Source organism: Aethalodelphis obliquidens, unplaced genomic scaffold, assembly GCF_003676395.1.
Source record: "Aethalodelphis obliquidens isolate GAN/ISIS:26980383/991018 unplaced genomic scaffold, ASM367639v1 scaffold6, whole genome shotgun sequence".
In the NCBI taxonomy this organism is placed as follows: Eukaryota; Metazoa; Chordata; class Mammalia; order Artiodactyla; family Delphinidae; genus Aethalodelphis; species Aethalodelphis obliquidens.
In genome coordinates, this window is record NW_020837950.1 from 38212609 (window position 1) to 38235233 (window position 22625).

A 22625-nucleotide genomic window follows, 5' to 3' on the forward strand; every position below is an offset into this window, starting at 1 on the left:
GTACTTTTTTGCTACGTATGTTGTTATTTTGCTTAATTCTCACAATAGACCTATGTGGTGTGTGGATGTTATCCCCACATAACAGATGCTGCAACTGAGAATTATCAGCTGGGTAATTTGGGGCAAGTGATTGAACTCCTGCAGAGAGGAGAATACAGACTTGAAATTGGATCTGCCTGGAAGTTCTTTAATATGTGAGAGTGCAGAGTCAAGACCAAAGAGTAGAAGACACAGGGAGACTAACTGCGGGTCTACAGTGGGATGGGCTGCCTTCGAAGCAGTGAGCTGCCTGTTCCTGTTTGTGTGCTGGAAATGGACGGCAGCTCAAAGGGTTAATTGAAGATACTTGAATGAAGGGCTATTTGGAGAGGTGTGAGTGGGGTTAAGGAGATCATGAAGGGGTGGTGAAGCACCCAGGAACTCACTCAGCAGGACGCTGGGCCTGAGGGCACATGGAGAGGCACTAGTACCAGTTCACAAAGAGAGCGGCAGTCAAGAATGGGAGTGGGGTATTCTTGGTGCCTCCCATTGGCTAAACCCAACAGGAGCCAGAGGGCATGGTTCCTCCCCTCCCCGGCTCTGTGACTGTCCCCCTTAGCAACAGCTTTCAGATGCTTAGATAGGACAGAGCAATCAGGGAGTAACAGGGGGCAGTCCTGTGTATGCCTCCAGGAAACCATCACTGTCCCAGCTCCCACCCATTGGCTCTGCCATCTTTAAATTGTGTCTTTCATTCTCATGCTGTTGCCTCATATTCTTTTAGGCAGCTCTCCCTCCAATGTCATATCTGCATTCCAGGAAGGATGCTAAAGAAGAAAGATGGAGGAGGAAGAGGTTGTCCTTGTATCAGGGAAGCAAGACTTCTTCCTAGAATGACGTCTGCCTTCCAGTTGGGTCTCATGAACCAGAATTGGGCCACTGCTCTGTGTAAGGAAAGCTGGGGAACGTGTGTCTTAGTGGGACACTTGGTCGCCCTGAACAAAACTGACAGAGCCATTTTGTGCTTCACCAAATATGGGTTAGTCCCTACGTTTCCAGTCTCCTTGCAGTTCATTTGCGGCCCTGTGGCCAGGAGGGGGAGTGTGGGCACTTCAGGCAGAGACTGTTCAGTGTTCATCCTCCATCTCTATTTCCCCGCACTGACCTTGGCAGCCACATATTCCAGAAAGGCTTGTCTTAGATGGTGGAAGACCACCAGACTTGCAGCAGACTGTGGTGTGAACAAGAATTAAACTTTTATTCCACCCACTAAGATGTCATTTTTTGTTACCACAGCACAGTTTATCCTAAGCTGACTTCTCAGAAAGAAAAAAGAATGGGATGCATATTGGGGCTATTAGCAGTGTCTATGACACTGTGAGTCAGTTTCCACATCAGTAAAATGGGGATACTAATGGTACACATCTCATAGGGCTACTCATGAGCTACTCCAGGGAAAGCCCTAAGTCAGTGCTTAGCCCACAGTAAACGCAATAAATATGAGACATTGTTGTAGATACAGAAGGCAGTTAGCAAACTATAAATGGTACTTATTGTTGTGAATGCAGGACACAAAATTAATATCCAATTAATGATAATATACAACACATAGTGACCTGTGCCCCAGGAGGAGCCCACGTGAAGTCCAGGGGGAATTCGAGGAGGAAAATCAGGGTGGGCTTCCTGGAGCAGGTGGTCCCTTGAGGCTGTGGAGGATGCTTTCAGAAGGCCCAACAGGACTCAGGATGTGACATTCCTGGAAAATATCCAAGGCGGGGCTTAATATCATCCAATGTTCTTCCTTGGATTCATTCCTTCCTTCTGTCTATGGAGGTAAGCTATTATAAACTTCACAGTCTTTTTTTTTTTTTTAATTTTTATTGAAACATAGTTGATTTACAATGTTGTGTTAGTTTCAGGTGTACAACAAAGTGATTCAGTTATACATAAATATATATATATATAATTCTTTTCAATTATAGTTTATTACAAAATATTGAATATATTGGGTGGGCCAAAAGTTTCGTTCATTTTTTTCCATAAGATGGTTCTAGGAGTGCTTGGTTGTCTTTAACTTCCTCTGAAACAATTTTGTTAGATTGTATGTGACAGCTGTCATATCAGCATGCATTTAAAAAAAAACATCAAAATTGGTGAATTTTTGTGTAGCCATTTTAATATTGAAGATGGAAGGAAAAAAGCAACATTTTCGGCATATTATGCTTTATTATTTCAAGAAAGGTAAAAACGCAACTGAAACGCACAATAAGATTTGCGCAGTGTATGGAGAAGGTGCTGTGGCTGATTGAACGTGTCAGAAGTGGTTTGCGAAGTTTCGTGCCAGAGATTTCTCGCTGGACGATGCTCCAACCAGTTGAAGATGATCAAGTGATGATCAAGTGATCAAATCGAGACATTAACTGAGAACAATCAACGTTATACCACAAGGGAGAGAGCCGACATACTCAAAATATCCAAATCAAGTGTTGAAAATCACTTGCACCAGCTTGGTTATGTGAATCGCTTTGATGTTTGGGTTCCACGTTAGTTAAGAGACAAAAACTTTCTTGACCGTATTTCCGCATGCGAGTCTCTACTGAGACGTAATGAAAATGTTCTGTTTTTAAAACAAATTGTGATGGGCAATGAAAAGTGGATACCGTACAACAATGAGGAATGGAAGAGATCATGGGGCAAGCAAAATGAACCACCAGCAACCACACCAAAGGCCGGTCATCATCCAGAGAAGGTGATGTTTTGTATATGGTGGGATTGGAAGGGAATCCTCCATTATGAGCTCCTTCCAGAAAACCAAATGATTAATTCCAACAAGTACTGCTCTCAATTAGACCAACTGATAGAAGCACTCGATGGAAAGCGTCCAGAATTAGTCAACAGAAAACGCATAAAAGCGTCCAGAATTAGTCAACAGAAAATGCATAATCTTCCATCAGGATAACGTAAGACCACATGTTTCTTTGATGACCAAGCAAAAACTGTTACAGTTTGGCTGGGAAGTTCTGATTCATCCACCATCTTCCCCAGACATTGCACCTTTGGATTTCCATTTATTTCGGTCTTTACAAAATTCTCTTAATGGAAAAAATTTCAATTCCCTGCAAGACTGTAAAAGGCATCTGGAACAGTTCTTTGCTCAAAAAGATAAGAAGTTTTGGGAAGATGGAATTATGAAGTTGCCTGAAAAATGGCAGAAGGTAGTGGAACAAAAGGGTGAATATGTTGTTCAATAAAGTTCTTCATGAAAAATGAAAAATGTGTCCTTTATCTTTACTAAAAAACAGAAGGCACTTTTTGGCCCACCCAATAATTCCCTATGCTATACAGTAGGTCTTTGTTGGTTATCTATTTTATATATAGTAGTGTGCATATTTTAATCCCAAACTCCTAATTTATCCCTCTCCCTACCCCTTTCCTCTTTGGTAACCATAAATTTCTTTTCTATGTGAGTCTACTTCTGTTTTGTAAATAAGTTCATTTGTATGTATCATTTTTTTTAATTCCACATCTAAGTGATATCATATGATGTTTGTCTTTCTCTGTCTGACTCACTTCACTTAGTTTGACAAGCTCTAGGTCCATCCATGCTGCTGTAAATGACATTTCATTCTTTTTTATGGCTGAGTAGTATTCCATTGTGTATATATACCACATAGTCTTTTTTTAAAATTTAATTTAATTTAGTTTTATACAGCAGGTTCTTATTAGTTATTTATTTTATACATATTAGTGTATTTATGTCAATCCCAGTCTCCCAATTCATCCCACCACATCTTCTTTATCCATTCAACAGCCGATGGACATTTAGGTTGTTTCCATGTCTTGGCTATTGTAAATAGTGCTGTAATGAATACTGGGGTGCATGTATCTTTTTGAATTATAGTTTTTTCCAGATATACGCCCAGGAGTGAGACTGCTGGATCATATGGTAGCTCTATTTTTAGTTTTTTAAGGAACCCCCATACTGTTCTCCATAGTGGCTGTACCAATTTACATTCCCACCAACAGTGTAGGAGGGTTCCCTTTTCTCCACACCCTCTCTAGCATTTATTATTTGTAGACTTTTTGATGATGGCCATTCTGACTGGTGTGAGGTGATACCTCATTGTGGTTTTGATTTGCATTTCTCTAATAATTAGCTATGTTGAGCATCTTTTCATGTGTCTGTTGACCATCTGTATGTCTTCTCTGGAGAAATGTCTACTTAGATTTTCTGGCCAACTTTTGATTGGGTTGTTTGTTTTTTTGATATCGAGTAGGATGAGCTGTTTGTATATTTTGGAAATTAATCCCTTGTCGGTCGCATCGTCTGCATAAGCTTCATATTCTTTACTATTAAAATCCCTGTTTTTTTTTTCTATTGTTGTGTTAAGTCCTAGGTTTCCGTGAGTCTGCTGTTTTCTGAGGTACCCCTAGCTATCATAATCCTGTCTAAAATCAGGGGCCATTGGCATCCAATTAGCAGCCACCAGGAAGCAGAATCTGAGGGAAGATAAGGAGTTGTTTTCATAGGTTTATTGAAAGACAAGATGCTTAGGGGTGCGGAGCTTAGAAAATCTTTTTAGTTAATGATGCAAGTTAAAGAGTTGGCAACAATATAGTACGTGCCTTTCACTTGTTGAGGGTCCCTTTTTATTTTGAAAGAGCTAGGGTTTTGTTGTTACGTAGAAGTGCTTACAACTCCACGATCTTAATAGCTTAAATCCCTTAAAAAGAACATGAATCAGGTATTCGGCTTTTTCATTCATTCATTCAAAGTCCACTCAACCTTTTATTCGCTCATTTATTTGACTGACTATTCATCAATCATCTGTTAGGTACCAGGCAACACACTCAGCCTTGAGATCAGACCGACGTGGTTTGTCTTGTTTCTCTCCATTTACAGAGTGTGCGGGGGAGAGTTTAGACAAATGAATCCAGGGCAGGAGGGTTGTGGTAGGGGATGCTCAGAGTGCCATGGGTGTCTAAATAAGGGATGTGAGATCCAGCCTGGGGTGGGTGGAGATTCTAGCCCACCCCTCCAGCTTTATGAGATCCTGGAGGTACAGAGCCTGGTTCCTTTCCCACCACATCCCAGCCTTCTCCCATCTCGGGAGCCCTGCTGTCTCTGGTCTCTGAGACCCTGGTTGTAGTGTTTGGCTAAGAACAGCAGAGAGCAGCTTGAGATCACATCTCGGAGGCGGGGCCGACCTGCTGGAGGCACTGAAACAGGGAAGGAAAACTGGCTCCTGGCGGAGGGACCAAGGAAGCCACACATAGTCAACACTCCAGGACAGTCCTTCTTCGGCCTCTGCCAGCAGGAAGCCCTGGTTTTTGGTCTCCTGACCTCAGAGGAGCTGGCTGGGTCTGTGTCATCCGAAAAGGACGGTTGGCCTTTGTTGTCAGATCCAACACGCTGGGCGCAGCAGGAGGAATACCATCTCTTTCATCTCCTGCAAGCTATTCTTTGGTTAAGAGCCATGGGCTGGCTATCAGAACGGAGGAAACCCCTTTGCAGTTGTTTAAAATGAGCAAAAGAGACAGTCGCTCCCCACAGGGATAACCCAAGGTCCCAAGCAGATACCTTTTCACCAGCAAATGAACGGACCTGATTCTAGCTCATGGCTGGGGTGGGAGGGGGCTCAGTTGATGAGGCAAAGTGACCTGACTTCTCACCTTCCCAACCCCATCAAACATCCCTGTTCTCAGCTTCTTTCTCTTGGGCAAAAGAGTAAATTGCAAATATTTGTCCCCAGGCAGTGCCAAGGGTTGGTATTAATTTCTCATTCTCTCCCCTTCTCCAAATCACCTAGCTGGTATCTCAATGTAAGCACGTTTGTCCGCACTTATACCCCAAGGAAAGGTGAGATAAAGGGAATATGTTTGCTCACAAAATAGGGCTTTCAATGAAGTAGTGTTTTTCAGTGTGGTCCAAGACCAGCTGCATCAGAAATTCCTTATACAAATGTGGATTACACTGTGTGGCAGTGTCTACCAAAATTAAACACATACCCACCCTGTAGTCCATCAATCCCACTCCTAAGTACATACAAGAGAATGGAGCGTGTATGTCTAACAAAAGAATGGATAGGAACATGTGAGCGGTGCTGTTCAAAAGAGCCCCAGACTGAGATCAACCCAGATGCCCACCAACAGGACCACAGAGAATAAATTGTGGCTTATCCATATTCAGCAATAAAATTCAACAAATTACCGATACAGACTCATAAACATGATGTTGAACAGGATAACCTAGACACAGAAGAGGGAGTCCTACGTGGTTCCCTTTATAGGAAGTTCAAACACAGGCGAATCTGAGTTGACAGAAGTTAGAATAATGGTTACCTTCTGCGGAGGTGGGTAAGGGCATCTGGGGTGTTGAAACTGTCCTGTATCTTGATCTGAATAGTGATTATACAGGTATATACCTATGTATAGGTAGATAGATTGATCGATCAATCAATCAATCGATCGGTAGATAGATACCTATATGGAATTTACCTATGGTATACTATGGTTATGTACATACCATACATTCATAGGTGTATACATATGAATCGAGCCCTATGCTTAAGATTTACAAACTTTACTATATGTTTCACACACACACACACACACACACACACACACACACACACACACACTTCCAGCCTCATTCCAGACTTACCAAATCAGAATCTCTCAGTATGGGTACGTGGGAATCTGCATTTTGTATCCCTGGTGGTGTGAATGCCCATTGAAGGTTGACTGCCAGTGATGTGGGCTGTATAGATGGTCCACAGATGGTGCTTTGTCCCCCAGAGCACACCACACTCCATTTCCCATCTGGCTTGGAATATTACAAGACTTCTGCTCTCACTAGGGAATAAGGTTGGCATGAGATTTCTCCCTTCTTAAGGTCGGGTACTAGGATCCTGTGAACAAGAGTGTCACGGTCTGTACCCCAGGCAGAAGCCACACTCTCAGGGAAATACAGACTAGGAACTCTTCTCTGCTTTTTTTTAAAAATTAAAAATTAAAACCAGCTGTTTTGGGGCTTAACTGGTGGCGCAGTGGTTGAGAATCTGCCTGCCAATGCAGGGGACACGGGTTCGAGCCCTGGTCTGGGAAGATCCCACATGCTGCGTACCAGCTAGGCCCGTGAGCCACAATTACTGAGCCTGCGCATCTGGAGCCTGTGCTCCACAACAAGGGAGGCCGTGATAGTGAGAGGCCCGTGCACCACGACGAAGAGTGGCGCCCGCTCGCCGCAACTAGAGAAAGCCCTCGCACAGAAACGAAGACCCAACACAACCATAAATAAATTAATTTAAAAAACCCCAGCTGTTTCCATCCTTCTACTTCTGAGTGGGCACATATGTATTTTAAACACATAATCAGTCTGTGTATGATTTTTGATTCTGTCCTCTTCTCTCCATGTGTCATAATCCCCATGTTCAGCGTTATTAACAAAAACAGGCGGGTGACATTCGCCAAGTGTCTAGAATACGTAAGGCTATTTTGCTTATGTGATGTCATTGGATCCCTAAAACAAACCTAGGAGCACACCCAAGACTTGAAAGGATCCAGCAACGCCCTAGAAGTACACGGCAAATAGGTGATCAGCTGGGATTTGACCCTGATCTGTCCAACTCCACTGAAAAATTGCTGTTGCTTTGGTGGGAAGAGTCTACTAAGGATTCCTGTCTTGTTTTAGTTTGTTTTAACTTTCAGCCATAAGAATTTATCCTTGTCATTAAAAGTTATAAGCAAACGTCATCTTAATATCTGCATATTATCCAACAAGTGGATGGTTAGAGCACAATATATGTAATCATTCCACTAATATTTGTTGGATAAGGTCATCAAGAAGACATGACCACCAGCTGACCCGTGAGCAGGACCCAGGCACTTGGAGGCTGTCCCCCACCACTGCGCCCTTCTCCTGTCCTTGGAATGTGTGTTTCACTTGCCTTCCCTGCTCCCAAAAGTGCTCTAAGGCTACAGCCTTGAAATAGAAATGTGGAGTTGAGGCTACCCTAACTGGGTATGTGACTGACTCCAGTTAAGGCATCTTTGTAAACTTGTAAGATTCTGGCTGGCGGGTGCAGAAATCTACTGGTCTTGCAGCTGCCCGAGACAAGCCTGGTAAGTTTTCTCGGTTATCAAGCCTGACACCCACCAATCTGAGTGGTCTGCTTTGTTCTTGGGTCTTTCCCTGCCCTCCACATTTGGGGCTGGTTTCAGATTTCCATTTTTTGCCAGAGCAAATGTCTTGATCAACGTGTTTTCACATCAGTCATTGCATTGAGGATTGTTGCCTTTGGATAGATTATTAAAAACGAATAACTAGGGCTTCCCTGGTGGCGCAGTGGTTGAGAGTCTGCCTGCCGATGCAGGGGACACGGGTTCGTGCCCCGGTCCGGGAGGATCCCACATGCCACGGAGCAGCTGGGTCCGTGAGCCACGGCCGCTGAGCCTGCGTGACCAGAGCCTTGCTCCACAACGGGAGAGGCCATAACAGTGAGAGGTTTGAGTACCACAAAAAAAAACTTTTAAAAAGATGTTAAAAATGAATAACTAAAACAAAGACTATGCACACTTTTAAGACACGGGAACTATTTTGCCAAACTACTCTCCGACAACATTCTACTCATTTGTGTTCCTCTCCACAGTGAACAGGGGCCTGTGTTATTCTGTGCTTGCCAACTTTGGGTATCATAACTCAGCCTAACTCCAAAACCAACTTGGCCAATACGGCACCGCAATTCAACTGGCCTCCGTGAAGCTGATCATTTTTAATCTATTTATTATTTTTGTTTTTCCAGATATGAATTTCTTAGTCTGTTTTATATTTTGCCATATTCCATATGTTTAGAAGCAGGTCACAGGTTCTATCCACGCTCAAGGGAAGGAGTCCCATAAGCACACGAAAGCCAGATCATGGGGATTCCTTAAGAGTGTGTCTGCCCAGGTGGTCATATGGGTGTTCATTCAATTATTTTTAAAATTGTATGTATATAGATACCATTGTGTATATATATATGTGTGCGCGTGTGTGTATGTATATATTATACATAAGATATATATAAATATGTATATGAGATTTTTTCACAATTAAACCTTTGTTTCACAATTAAAATTTTTTTTTTAACTCTGAAGCAGCTTTTTTTAAATAAATTAGTTTGGATCCGAGTGTGCCCAGGCACAGTCAGGCAAAAAGCATCTCACTGCTTAGGTGGCTGTGTCTGAATGAGCTCTTTATTTTCACATATGATTTCCACCGAATGTTGACAATCACCAGGAACGTGTCTGGGTTTTGGATATGCACCAAGTTTTTGCTAAACTCCCATATGAATTCTAAGAATTTTTATTTCTATTTTCTTAGATTTTCTAGGTACACAATGGTGACATGTAGGAACGATGCCATTTTTTGTTTCCTTCTTCCCTGAGGCCGTAACCCTGATTTACATCTCCTGAAGCGAGTTCCTTAAAACTTTAACCTTCTGAGTCAGATAACTCTCAGATGGTTTGCTCCTGCGCTGGAGAAGCTGCCTAACTTCTCTGTACCTCACTTTTTCTCATTTATAAGAATCTTCTTCATAGGACGATTGTGAAGATTCATAATGCTTACTTGTAGCACAGCATCTGTCTCAAAGCTTGATACATGTTAGACAAAGTGTGATTATTATTATATTGTAACAGGAACGTTAAAATGACAGGGAGGGGACACCCCGGTTGTTAATCCCAAGCTTGGTGGTGGAGCAGACATATATTGACATATGGCAGATGTTATGTCTCCAGGGACTGAGCGAGGTGCTTTCCAAGCATCTTCTTAACCAACAGCCTCAGGTAAAACGACCATCCCAGCGGCTCGTAACTCCCTTGAAAGGAAGCGGAACTCAAACTCAACACACTTTGCTGCAAAGCCCGTGCTCATCTCCACCGGGCGATCCAGCAGGGGGTGAGGTGGGGGATCAAACGTTCATTCGGCCCAGAGGCTCCCAGCCCTGGCTGCACACTAGGAATATCTAAGCATCTCTAACAACACATGAACGCCTGAGCCCCGTCTCAGACCAAGTGGATTGGACTTTCCAAGGGTAGCTCTGACATCGGCATTTTTCAAGGCTCGGCAGGTGACTGTAATGGCCAGGTCTGAAAACCACTGATGGCCCCAGTATGGCATCTATAACATTGACCTTTCAGGAGGTAATCATGGAAGCCTGGCCCCAAATTCCAGGTGCACTTTAGTGCATCCTCCCCCGCTTCGCTATGAATTAATTCGTCCACTGATGCCTGTTATGATTAATTTTAGGTGTCAACTTGGCTGGACAACAGTGCCCAGGTATTTGGTCAAACATCATTCTGGATGTTTCTGTGAAGGTGCTTTTTTGGATGAGACTAACATTTAAATCACTGGACTTCAAGTAAAGCATTACTCCCTATAATGTGAGTGGACCTTAAGAAAAAAAAGACTGACCTCCTCTGAGCCAGAGGGAATTCTGAAGCAGACTGCCTTTGGACTTAGACTGCAAATCTGCCCAGGTCTCCAGCCTGCCCCTTGGATTTGGACTTACACCTCCATGAATTACATGGGTCAGGTCCTGCTATAGACACACACATCCTAATGGTTCTGTTTTACCGGAGAGCACTGATACACTGCCATAATGAAAACTGGCCTCCTGTTCAACACAATCATAAATAAAGTACCCCATTCCCACTCTTCTTTGTAAAACCATGACTAGAGAATGAGTGTTATGGAAGCACAGGATTTTCAGTCTAAGGGAGAATAATACAGATTGCTTGGTCCAACCGAAATAGAGGCACAGAGATGGAAATAGCCCTGGGGTGGTTTTGTTCCTCAAGAGACATTTAGGATTGTCTGAAGACATTTTTGGTGGTCACAGTGGGGTGGGAGTGAGGGACTGGAGATGGGGGTGCAAGGTTGCTATTGGCATCGAGTGAGCAGAGGGGCAGGGATACTGTTAAACATCCTACAATGCACAGAATTATCCAGCCTAAAAGACAATAGCACCAAGGTTGAGAAGCCCTGGGTTAGAATGGCGAAACACTTAGTCATTAAGGAAATTCACTTTTCACCCTGTGGAAGGAGGAGGGTTGCACTCAAATCAGGAAGGAGCCCTAATCTGATTGACAGACTGGAAAAACAGGCTGGGGGAATTATTACTGAAAAGCCTACAGCACATCAGGGCAATTCTGAAAAGGTCAGCTCTACCTGGCAGGTAGGATGGAGAGACCAGCCAGTGGGAACTTCCTGGGCATGATGTGTGGCTTGAATTATGTTCCTAAGTGGCCGTGAACTCAGGTCTCATTTTGGGGAGTTCTGGCACCGGGTCTAAGCGCGAGACTAGAGGTGGTGAGTAGCTGTCTTTGTAACTGCTGTTGCTGTTCTAAGTATCAGAAGCAACCTGACAAACTTTCTGGGGGAGCTCAGTGGGGAGAGCTAGGATGCCAGACTTCTGGTCTTCTCTCTGCCAAGAATGACCTTTTGTATTGACTCTAAGATGCGCATGACCTCATATTTTAACTTCTCAGAACTTGGAATACATCCAGGTGGCAGCAGCTGTGTGTGACGCTCGACACAATGCCAAACGCAGTCAGCCCTCCGTAAGGGCTTATTAAAGAGTTCATGAATAAGTGGAAAAAGCGAATGAGGTGGTAATGAATAAATGGCATTTTGGTTCCCTCATCTATAAAACGTGGATGTTAAAACATTGAAGGTAGCTGTGGGAATCCAGTAACATGGATGACACGGTAACGTCATTGCAAAAGGTTAAGTGTCCTTTAAAAACTCCAGATGTTCTACTCTCTTGTGTGTGTTACATCCCAGAGGATGTTTCCAGGATGACGTTGAAAAACAAAGAAAAACAGAAAGGTAGGGCTGCACTGAGATGAATGTATATTAACCTCAGGGAAAGAAACACACATGTGACTGAAGACATAGAAGCATGGTTAAGGGCATGTGAATATCCAGTTAAGCATTTGAATTTACGGCCAGTTCCCCATAAGGCAAGTGCCACGTGGCTACCTTTAATCAAACACATGAATCCCCTGAGTATATGAATAGAGGAGGACACAGAAGAGAGGGTGAGAGCTGCTCTGTTCCATCAGACAGCGTTGGTGGATCTGGGTCAGCCCTGGGCACCCAATCCTAAAACAGACCCAGAGAAATTACAGGGACCCGTCAGTAGAGGGACTTCTGATCCTGTTCACTTATTCATTTCTTCATTAACTCATTCAGCGAATAGCTATGAGTTCTCTATTTCCTGTGGCTGCTGTAACAAATTACCATGAACTCAGTGGCTTAAACACCAACTGATTCTTTTTTAACTTATTTATTTTTATTTATTTATTTTTGGCCGTGTTGGGTCTTTGTTGCTGCATGCCGGTTTTTCTCTAGTTGCGGTGAGCAGGGGCTTCTCTTTGTTGCGATGCGCGGACTTCTCATTGCGGTGGCTTCTCTTGTTGTGGAGCACGGGCTCTAGAGCGCAGGCTCACTAGTTGCGGTGCACAGGCTTAGTTTCTCTGCAGCATGTGGGATCTTCCTGGACCAGGGCTCGAACCAGTGTCCCCTGCATCAGCAGGCAGACTTTCAACAACTGCGCCACCAGGGAAGCCCTCTTCTTATTTTAAGGTCAGTTTATTAGCAACCTTAATTCCATCTGCAACCTTAAATCCCCTGCGCCACGTGACCTAACATAGTCACAGATTCCCGGGATTCACAAGTGGATATCACTGGTGGGGAGAGAATTATGGTGCGTCCCACAAGTTGCTATGCTGGGCTTGGTACTCTGCTAAGTAAAACTGGGATAAATCAGAGATGTTCTCTTTCTTCATAGGCAGTGTACATCCTAGAGAGGAAGACAGATATAAAAAAAGTAGTAATACATGCCAGTAGCAGTAAGTGGTAAAGAAAACATAGTGTGGCCCAGGGATGGAGAATTAATGAGCATAGTGCCACAGTTTCCACTGGCATGTCACGGAAAGCTTCTCTGAAAAGGAAACATCTGAAGACCTGAGTGTTGAGGAGGAAGCTCCAATCTGGGGCCAAGTTTCAGGCAGAGGGAAAAGCAGATGCCAAAGCCCTGAGGCACGTTCAAGGAATTGGGAGAAGCCAGCGGTGCTGCTGGAGCAAGACAGAAATGGGAAGAGCAGAGGAAGATTAGGGTGATGACAGTGGCAGGCGTCGCATCATTGGAACATTGTAGATGTCTGGGTTTAATTCTAAGGAAAATGGGAAACCACCGGAGGCTTTTAGGAAGAGTAACAGCACGCTCTGATTGACATTTACAATGATCAATCTTATTGTTAAGTGCAACTGGATTGCAGAGGAGGAAGGGTGAGGCACAGAGAGCTGCTGGGGAGATATTGCAGAGATGCGGGCCAGAGGTGGCAATGGCCGGCCGGGGGTGGAGTGATGAAAACAGGCAGCTGTGGGGTCTGTTTTCATAGTAGAGCGTGTAGGATAGATCAGGTGTCAGGTGAGAGCGTTAACAAGGGATCAAGAGGGTTAGACTTTTGGCCTGAGCCACTGGGTGTCTGTATGCACCACTGACTGTGATTGATGGTGAGGCTGGAAGGAGAACGGGTCTGGGGTGAGAAAAACTAATGACTTGTTTTTTGGCCACAAGGCCTCCTTAAAGGAAGGGTCTAGTTAGCTGGGTGAAGAGGTCCTTTGGGTCAGGGGTTCATAGCGCTCTCTTCAAACGCTTGAATGCCTGTCGTGGGGATTAGAGGTTGCCTTGATTCTCTGTGCCCTTAGATGCCAAAGACCAAGCCCAGTGAAGGACAGCTAGAGAAGCAGATTTCAGCTCACCTGGACATCTCATCACGGACGTGGTACAAGCTGTGAGATCTGAGGGACGAGCACACAGCCCTGACTCCGCTGTCACTAGCAGTGCAATTGGGACAAGTTATTTAAACTGCTTGAGACTCCATTTTAATATCTCTTAAAAGGTAGAGGTAATGCTGCTTTAACACTAACAATCACAGCAAACGCTTACACCAAGTTTTACCACGGAAGGCCCTATTCTAACAGCTTCCCAGGTATCAACTCATTTGCCCCTTACAGCAGCCTGATGACCGAGATGCTGCTGTTGTTGCAGAGGAGCCTCCAGAAGCTGAATTACTAGCTCAGGGTCACAGAGCAAGTAAGGGATACGTCATGGTACACTGTACAATTTCTACAAGATACAGAATGGAATATGCCTATCATTACCAAGACCTATCAAAACTGTTCACCAAAACACAGCATGTATGATTTTTAATTGTTTTGGGGGTGGCGCAATGCCATGCAGTTTTAGGATCCAATTTCAACACGATCCCAACCGTCTGAAATTGTGGATGGAAACTAACAAGTCAGTGTATAACGAGAATCAGTGGCAAAGCGGTTCTGCATTTAGATTTTATATTTATTTATTTATCTATTATTTTTGGTTGTGTCAGGTCTTAGCTGCGGCACACGGGATCTTTCATTGAGGCACATAGGCTTCTCTCTAGTTGTGGCACACGGGCTTAGTTGCTCCCAGGCATGTGGGATCTTAGTTCCCCGACCAGGGAACCTGCGTCCTCTGCATTGGAAGGTGGATTCTTTCTTTCTTTCTTTCTTTCTTTCTTTCCTTCCTCCCTCCCTCCCTCCCTCCCTCCCTCCCTCCCTCCCTTCCTTCCTTCCTTCCTTCCTTCCTTTCTTTCTTTCTTCTGCATTGGGTCTTCGTTGCTCCGTGCGGGCTTTATCTAGTTGCAGCGCACAGGGGCTAATCTTCTTTGGTGTGCAAGCTTCTCATTTCAGTGGCTTCTCTTGTTGTGGAGCACAGGCTCTAGGTGCAAGGCCGTTAGTAGTTGTGGCATGTGGGCTCAGTAGTTGTGGTTCGAGGGCTCTAGAGCACAGGCTCAGTAGTTGTGGTGCATGGGCTTAGTTGCTCCGCAGCATGTGGGATCTTCCCGGACCAGGGATCAAACCCGTGTCCCCTGCATTGGCAGGCAGATTCTTAATCATTGGGCCACCAGGGAGGTCTGGAAGGTGGATTCTTAACTGCTGAATCACCAGGGAAGTCCATGCATTTAGATTTTAGAATCAGTCCACAGATTCTCTCAGACCACATGTGGAATGTTTTGTTCCATTCCGAGGGCTTCTCTGATGAGAGGCAACCTGAAAAGCTGAAACTCACTCAGAGGAGCTGAAATCCATTCAGTGATCTGATAAATTTGATCACGTCAAAATGGAGGATGTCTTTTGAATGAAAGGAAATGCAGGGCAAATTCATGGATGACAGATCGGAAGAAAGTGCTTGTAATGTCTAAAACTGACATGGGGGTGTCCCTGGTGGCGCAGTGGTTGAGAGTCCGCCTGCCGATGCAGGGGACACGGGTTCGTGCCCCGGTCCGGGAAGATCCCACATGCCGCTGAGCGGCTGGGCCCGTGAGCCATGGCCGCTGAGCCTGCACGTCGGGAGCCTGTGCTCTGCAACGGGAGAGGCCACAACAGTGAGAGGCCCGCGTACCACACACACACACAAAAAAAACCTGACATGGGATTAAATCTAGGATGCAAAGAGACTTCTGAAAATCACCAAGAAGTCAATGGACCTATGGCAAAGGATATTAACCAGCAAATCGCAAATGCGGAAATGGGAAGCCTGAGCAAGTCTTTGGAGAGATTCCAGTGACGCTGATTCCCAGAGGCTCGCCCGTGAAACCAACATGCCTGTTAGACGGGCTGCATCCAGAGAGCTGGTGATTCACTCACCAAGTGGAGGCTCTCGTGCGTGAAGCACAGCTCTAGGTGTTTGGGGTAGAGTTGTCCCAGCTCTTGTGGCAATGACAATTCAGCAGGTGATGCCCCATGTTGGTGCGGATGCAGGCCTGGGGACCAACCCCACTGGAGGTGGGGATGTGGCTGGGGGAAACTTCTGGTGCAAACGTTCTCAAATTAAGTACACTCATTATCTAGGACAAACTCACGCAGGTCCATGAGAGGACACGTATGAGAACCCTGGCTGCTGTGCTGGAAGAGCTGAAGGCCATCTGGGTCTCCATCCCTTGGGTAATGCTTTATATATGTCATTAATTTCCCATCAGTCCAGGGAAACTGGTACTATTTTCCCTGTTTTACAGATGAATGGACTGAAGGTTGTGAGATTAAGTAACCTGGTCAAGGTCATACTGAGGTTCCAATTCCAATTCTGTCAGACCCCTAAATCAGTATATTTGTCCACTAGACCACCCCCTTCCTGACAAGAAATAAGAGGTGGAACTGAAAATCCTTCTTTCCCGTCACCATTGCTGTTCCTTCCATCTTGTATCCTTTCCTTCTTCCTTTCTAGATAAAAGCAAGAGAAAACATAGGCATTGTAGAAAAACAGGTCTGCTGGAAGTTAGGGTGAAGGAGTCACTTTGACCTCCTAGAATTCTGACTTCAGTTAAGATTCTTACCCAACCTCCTATGATGCTTCAAGTAACAAAAATTCTTAAAAGAAAAATAACGACTAACATATATTAAGCCCACGTGCCAGGCTCTGTTCTAAGGACTTTACATGTCTGTGTCAGTGCATCCTCATGGTGACCCCGTGAAGCAGGTAGGATGTTTATCGTCTCCACTTTACAAAACCAGAGAGGTTCAGTAACTTGCCCAAGGTCACACAGCTGGGCTATAAACCCAGGCTGCCTGAATCTGGGCGCCACACTTATAGCCACCTGAACTTTGTCTGGGAGGCTGTGCAGTGACCCGGGGCTGCTAGCCTGGTTTGGCTCCCTGATAACTGCATTTTGGATGGATCATTCAACCATTCTTGGCCTCGGTTTTCTCATTATAAAATGTGAGTAAAAATAGCATTCCCCTCCTAAGGTTGTTGTGAGGCATAATATCTGCAAAATAATCAATAAGCTAGTCACTAAAGTTTCATAATCATTGAAATGTACATCTATTCCCTCTAGGGATCAGTGCTAAATGCCCCAGAACACGAGGGACCTCTCATGTGAGGGACCTCTTGCCCTCAAGCAGGAGTGGGTGAACCTGGGATGTTATGATTGGTGCATGGGCCCTTTGGGGTGGCCAGAGGAGACCGAGGGAATGGATGCTGGCGGGTGACTGCATTTTAAGAGAAAAGAACAGGAGGGTGGACTGAGATCCAGGCCCTCGGCAAGAGGACAAGGTGAGCTCAAGCGACTGATGTGTGCCTGGGAATCCATCCAGGAGCCTCGCACGCAAAGCAAACATGAGGATCTGGATGCTTGGATTGCAGGAAGGAAAGGCACAGGGGAGACCCCTAGGCTGTGTTACTGGACAGATCTGAGTTCCAGCCTCACCTCATCTCTGTCCTCGCCATGTGACCCTGGTGGATTGCTCAAGCTCCCCTTGCTCAGATGGGGATCTCAGTGGTGCCCTGCAGGCTGGCTGGGGACTCGGTGAGATGAGCTCAGGTGAGTAGCTGGATCTCCCCTCCCTCTGTGGACCCAGGGACACAGGGGTCTGAGTCCAGTTGGGCTTGGACCAGATCTTCCCCTATGACCACACACAATGAAACCAACTTCCTTGCCTCAGTTTCCTTTTTTCTTCTTTCCAAAAACAGGAAGGAAAACTGATGATGTCACTTGGCAAAGTCTCCCACATGGGTTTCAGTCTATGCTGTTATTTTTTATAATAAAGCCACACTCTTTTTAAACTTGATTCCTAGAAGATCAAAATGAATTTTTAAATGAAATGTCAAAATTTGAAATCGAAAGAAAATAACGCCAGATAAAAGAGGGGAAGGCTCTAAAATTTTATTTCTTTGTTTCTCTGTGTTCCTGCCTTGCCCCACCACCGAAAGAAAAAAAAAAAAAAACAAGAAAAGGAGTGATTGTGAAACATCGTGGGAGGACAGTTGGACTGGTGGACTGGGACGGGGAGACATCTTTAATGAATGATTGTCAGACATGAACCAGATGGGCTGATGAGGCGATCTCCCCTGCCCATCCTCCCTGGGGCTCCCGTTTCCCATCAATAGCTGCACTCAGCATACCCAAGGCTGCATTAACCTGATGTGATGCCACGTCGGGCAAAACTGCAATTGGAGCTACTGTTTTTTTACGTTTCTAAGGTTCCAAGTTCTGCTGTGACCCATACAGTTTGTGTAGGGGACATGACAGGGACCACCTCTCCTGGATGTTTCAAGACACAGAGGGAGGCACTCCCCTCTGTCATTCTCCCTGGAGGCAATATTGTTTCTCATTTGCTGTCTTGTCAGGGGGTGAAAGTTCTAGGCCTGCCAGTTGGCCTTTCTTATGCAATAACTGTCACTTTACAGGTCAAGAAACCAACGTGAGATTTTGTCCAGTGGTTCAGTGTATCTCTCCTAAAAATATTCAGGGCCAAGGAAATTACCACGGGTGGGTCTGTTGATTCACTGCACCCACCGTGCAGCATACCTGGGCCAGAACTATATTGACTATACGATTCTATTTTTGTTGTTGTTGTTGTTGTTGTTTGGTTTTTTTTGCAGTACGCGGGCCTCTCACTGTTGTGGCCTCTCCCGTTGCGGAGCACAGGCTCCGCACGTGCAGGCCCAGTGGCCATGGCTCACAGGCCCAGCTGCTCCGTGGCATGCGGGATCCTCCTGGACTGGGGCACGAACCCGCGTCCCCTGCATCGACAGGCAGACCCCCAACCACTGCTCCACCAGGGAAGCCCGATTCTTTTTTTTGAATTTTGTTTTGAATTTTTGAATTTTATTTTATGTATTTTTTTTCTACAGGACGTTCTTACTAGTTATCCATTTTATACGTATTAGTGTATACATGTCAATCCCACTCTCCCAATTCATCCCACCACCACCCCCCCCGGCCACTTTCCCCCCTTGGTGTCCATACGTTTGTTCTCTACATCTGTGTCTCAATTTCTGCCCTGAAAACCAGTTCACCTATACCATTTTTCTAGGTTCCACATATATGTGTTAATATACGATATTTGTTTTTCTCTTTCTGACTCACTTCACTCTGTATGACAGTCTCTAGATCCATCCACGTCTCTACAAATGACTCAATTTCGTTCCTTTTTATGGCTGAGTAATATTCCATTGTATCTATGTGCCATATCTTCTTTATCCATTGGTCTGTCGATGGGCATTTAGGTTGCTTCCATGTCCTGGCTATTGTAAATAGTGACTACATGATTCTTGTATGGCCTTTGCCAATGGTGGGGAGGGGGGTGGCATGGTGATGCTTTGGGTCCTTGGATATCGGCGTCAATCTTGACCCTGTATCAAACAGCCCTTGAAATGTCTATTGTTATTTCCGCTCAGGGTATGGTTACTTGACTAAATGGCCACAAAATCTTTGGGGGATTAAATGAGTATATCTACCTGCTGTTCTGCCTTAAGGCAAGGGGACCTGCTGTTTGTACCCCTGTATCAGATAGTCATCGGTGGGTCTGCGGTTGGTGGCCAAAAAACAGGGTGCTCCTGCTGGCTGAGGAAAGTTCTTCAGAGAAGGGAGCAGTGGTGGGATTTTATCAGCAACATTGACAGCAGCTGGAGGATGGGCGCACAGGCTAATGAAGGGGCTACATGTGGGACATCAATGCATCCAGCGCAGCCAGCTCCTGGGAGTGAGGGGTAGATGGGGTGGTGAGAGGACTCAGGAAGACAAAGGATGCTTGAAAAACACTGTGTGGACTGTGAGATGCCGGCAGCATGGACCCCGTTTGCATATGACGCCATGTGTTGGTGGTGGGATCCACTGGCCATGCTGGCCCAAAACTGTGAAGAAGGAAGGAAGAGTTTAGAATATCATTGTGCTATTAAGTTAAAATCTGGAATCCGACTTAGATGAGGAGACTGTGAAGAAGAGAAGGTCTGGTGGACTAGAGAAGAGATGAAGTGACCAGTGGACCGTGATTGTCATAAATAGAACAAGCTGAAAGGGGATTGGATGGTATCCCAGGGCTGCTGTAACAAAGCAGCACAAACAACAGAAATTTATTCTCTCACAGCTCTGGAGGCTAGAGTCTGAGATCAAGTTGTTGGCAGGGACACATTCCCTATGGATAGAGACTCTGGGTCGAATCCTTCCTTGCCTCTTCAGCTGGTGGTGGCTATAGATCCTTGACACCCATTGACTTGCAGCTGCATCACTTTCATCTCCATCTCTTTTGTCACATGCCTTCTCCCTGTGTGTGTCTGTCTCTTCTCATAAGGACACCTGCCATCTTGGTTTAGGGCCACTTAATGACCTTATCTTAATCTGATTACGTACGCAAAGAATTTATTTTCAATTAAGGTCACATTCATAGGTAACCAGGGCTTAGGACTTCAATATATCTTTCTGGGCGGACACAATTCAACTCATAAAAGCATAAATCCTGAACTTAACAGCTCACCATGTTGCTCCGAAAATTAAATAATAGGATGCACGAAAACGTATGGTTAAAAGAAAAAAATCATGGAAGTTACTGCTCCCTACCCTGGATGGGTCCCTTGCTTGTGCTGGGCTGACAGGAAAATCAGATGGGGGTCACGAGGCAGGTTCGGGGTGGAACCACTTTGAACTGGAAGATTCTGAGATATCAACCTTTCCCTATTTGAAGTAGGTCAAAAGGCAAATGAAATGGAAGCCATGAGCTCAAGTCTTCTGAGCCATAGAGTAAATACCATTCTGGGAGCCAGCGACACGGGGTGTGTTAATAATTACTGAAACGTGAAAGCATGTCACAGTGCTGACACTGAACTTTCTCCATTCAAACCTCCCTACCAGGACTCTGTGATACTCCTGCCCAAAGGCTGAGCTGAGTTTGTCTTTTTGGATAACTATCTTATAAAAGGATGTACCTATTTTTAAAATAAGTTGATTTGATTACTTAGTATGGAAAAGTATTTAAAGTATTTAATTACATATTAGCAGAGCGGATCGGAACGCGTGACATCAAATGAGACTACGGTATGGTTTCCAGAGGATTGCCTGGCAAATTGTACAGGCTGCTTCGCATCACATTGGGAGGCAACTCAAAAGCTGCAAGTCATTGTAAGCACTTATTTTAAAATAAAGTTTAATTTTCACTTTAACATATTTTCATGATTACAAAAATTAAAAAAAAAAATAGAACAGGAGAAGGAAACAGAACTAGCACATTCCTGGAAACTACTGTGAATGTTTTCCTGTGTTTCCTTCCTGACTTTTGAAGGGATGGTTTATAATCGTCGGTTTATTTATCGAGCGCCTTGGCACCCACTGAGTAAAATGGATCCACCTTTACAAAGCCCAGCATCTATCCATCACAGTCGCTCCCCTGAGGAGATTTATAAAGGGAGGACTCTGTTCTTGGCACAGAAGAAATGGCATGTTGCTAACGATCTTTATTCAAATTATTCATACATCTGAAAACTCTACAGTCTTCTGGGATGCCCCCCTTTCCCATCAGCCTGCATCGGCTGGGTCTCTCTTTCTCCTTTATGGCTTCCTTGGGAGCCAAGAAAAGAGAAGCCCTGTATTTGGAACAGTTAGTCTGATTTTCAATTCTAATGAAAGCCCTGGTGGGCATTTCACCTAATACCAGGGCTGGAAGAAGTGGATTTGTTGATTTTTGCCTTGGTGCTTTTTTTTTTTTTTACATGTGCATACCACCTAAACTTTATTTTATTCTCTTGACAAATCCAACATAATATAGATAACAAAGGTGCTAATTTCAGGGACAAGTTTGAAACAAGGAGAATGCAAATATATTACTTCATGTCAGGCAATAGTAACTGAATTATAACTAAAAGTGCATTAACTTACTTCCCTAGGGGTTTCCTAAGGACCAAAGCTAGATAGAAATGGCCTGTTTTACATGAGTTCACGGACACCTCCAGGCAGTCACTATTTCAAGAGACAGTTGTGCACCCTAGGGTTTAGTTCTCGGAGCTGTAGTTGCCTTTGCTTCTCCTCCCAGGCAGAGGGAAGCTCGCTTTGTTCTGGGGCTGGGAGAGTTTGCGGGCTAGCAGGGTTAAGGGCTCGATCAGGGTCTTGAGATCTGTGACCGTCACCTCCCACAGAGGCACCTTCTCGCTCCTGGCCCACTGCTGTGCCACTTCAGTGTCCGCTTGTTTCTGCTCAGAAAGTTCAGTTTTGTTTCCTAACACAACAATTGCCACCTCTTTTTTGTCTTTGAACCGATCAATTTCTTTCTTCAGAAGCTCCACTCTTTGAAAGGATTCAAAGTTATTCACACTGTACACAAAAACGAAGCCACCGGCAAATGAAAAATAATGCTTTGGCAGCTCCATACCTTCCTGTAGGCCCCTGGTGTCGTAAAAATGTCACTGTTCCTTGACTCCCCGATCTGTTTCCACTGAAGCCATATACACATCTTCCATTGTTTCGCAGTCCTCCATTCTAATAGGATGATTCCCATAAAGGAGCTACTCCAAAATCGCCATTTTCCCGACATTTAACAAGCCACAAACCACAACCTTACAGACCTTTCCCATCTTCTCTTAGGATGTTGGAAAGCCAACAACTAATAGTCACGGTGAGAAGCAGAGGATCTGAGGGGCTGACACCCCCAACCCCCAAAGGGAGAGATCATCATCATAGGTGGTGCTTCAATGCTATAGCACACAAGGGGTCTGTGTCGAAAACCTGGGTCCATGATGCCATGAAGTCAGGGTTTCACTCCTAAGCTGTCACTCCTGTCTTCG

At 44.9% G+C, this 22625-nt stretch overlaps 1 pseudogene; it reads right to left on the reverse strand.

The window, feature by feature from the left end:
- Positions 1-21836: 21836 nt before the first annotated feature.
- Positions 21837-22415, reverse strand: LOC113618702 (NF-kappa-B inhibitor-interacting Ras-like protein 1; annotated as a pseudogene).
- Between the last annotated feature and the right edge of the window lie 210 nt (positions 22416-22625).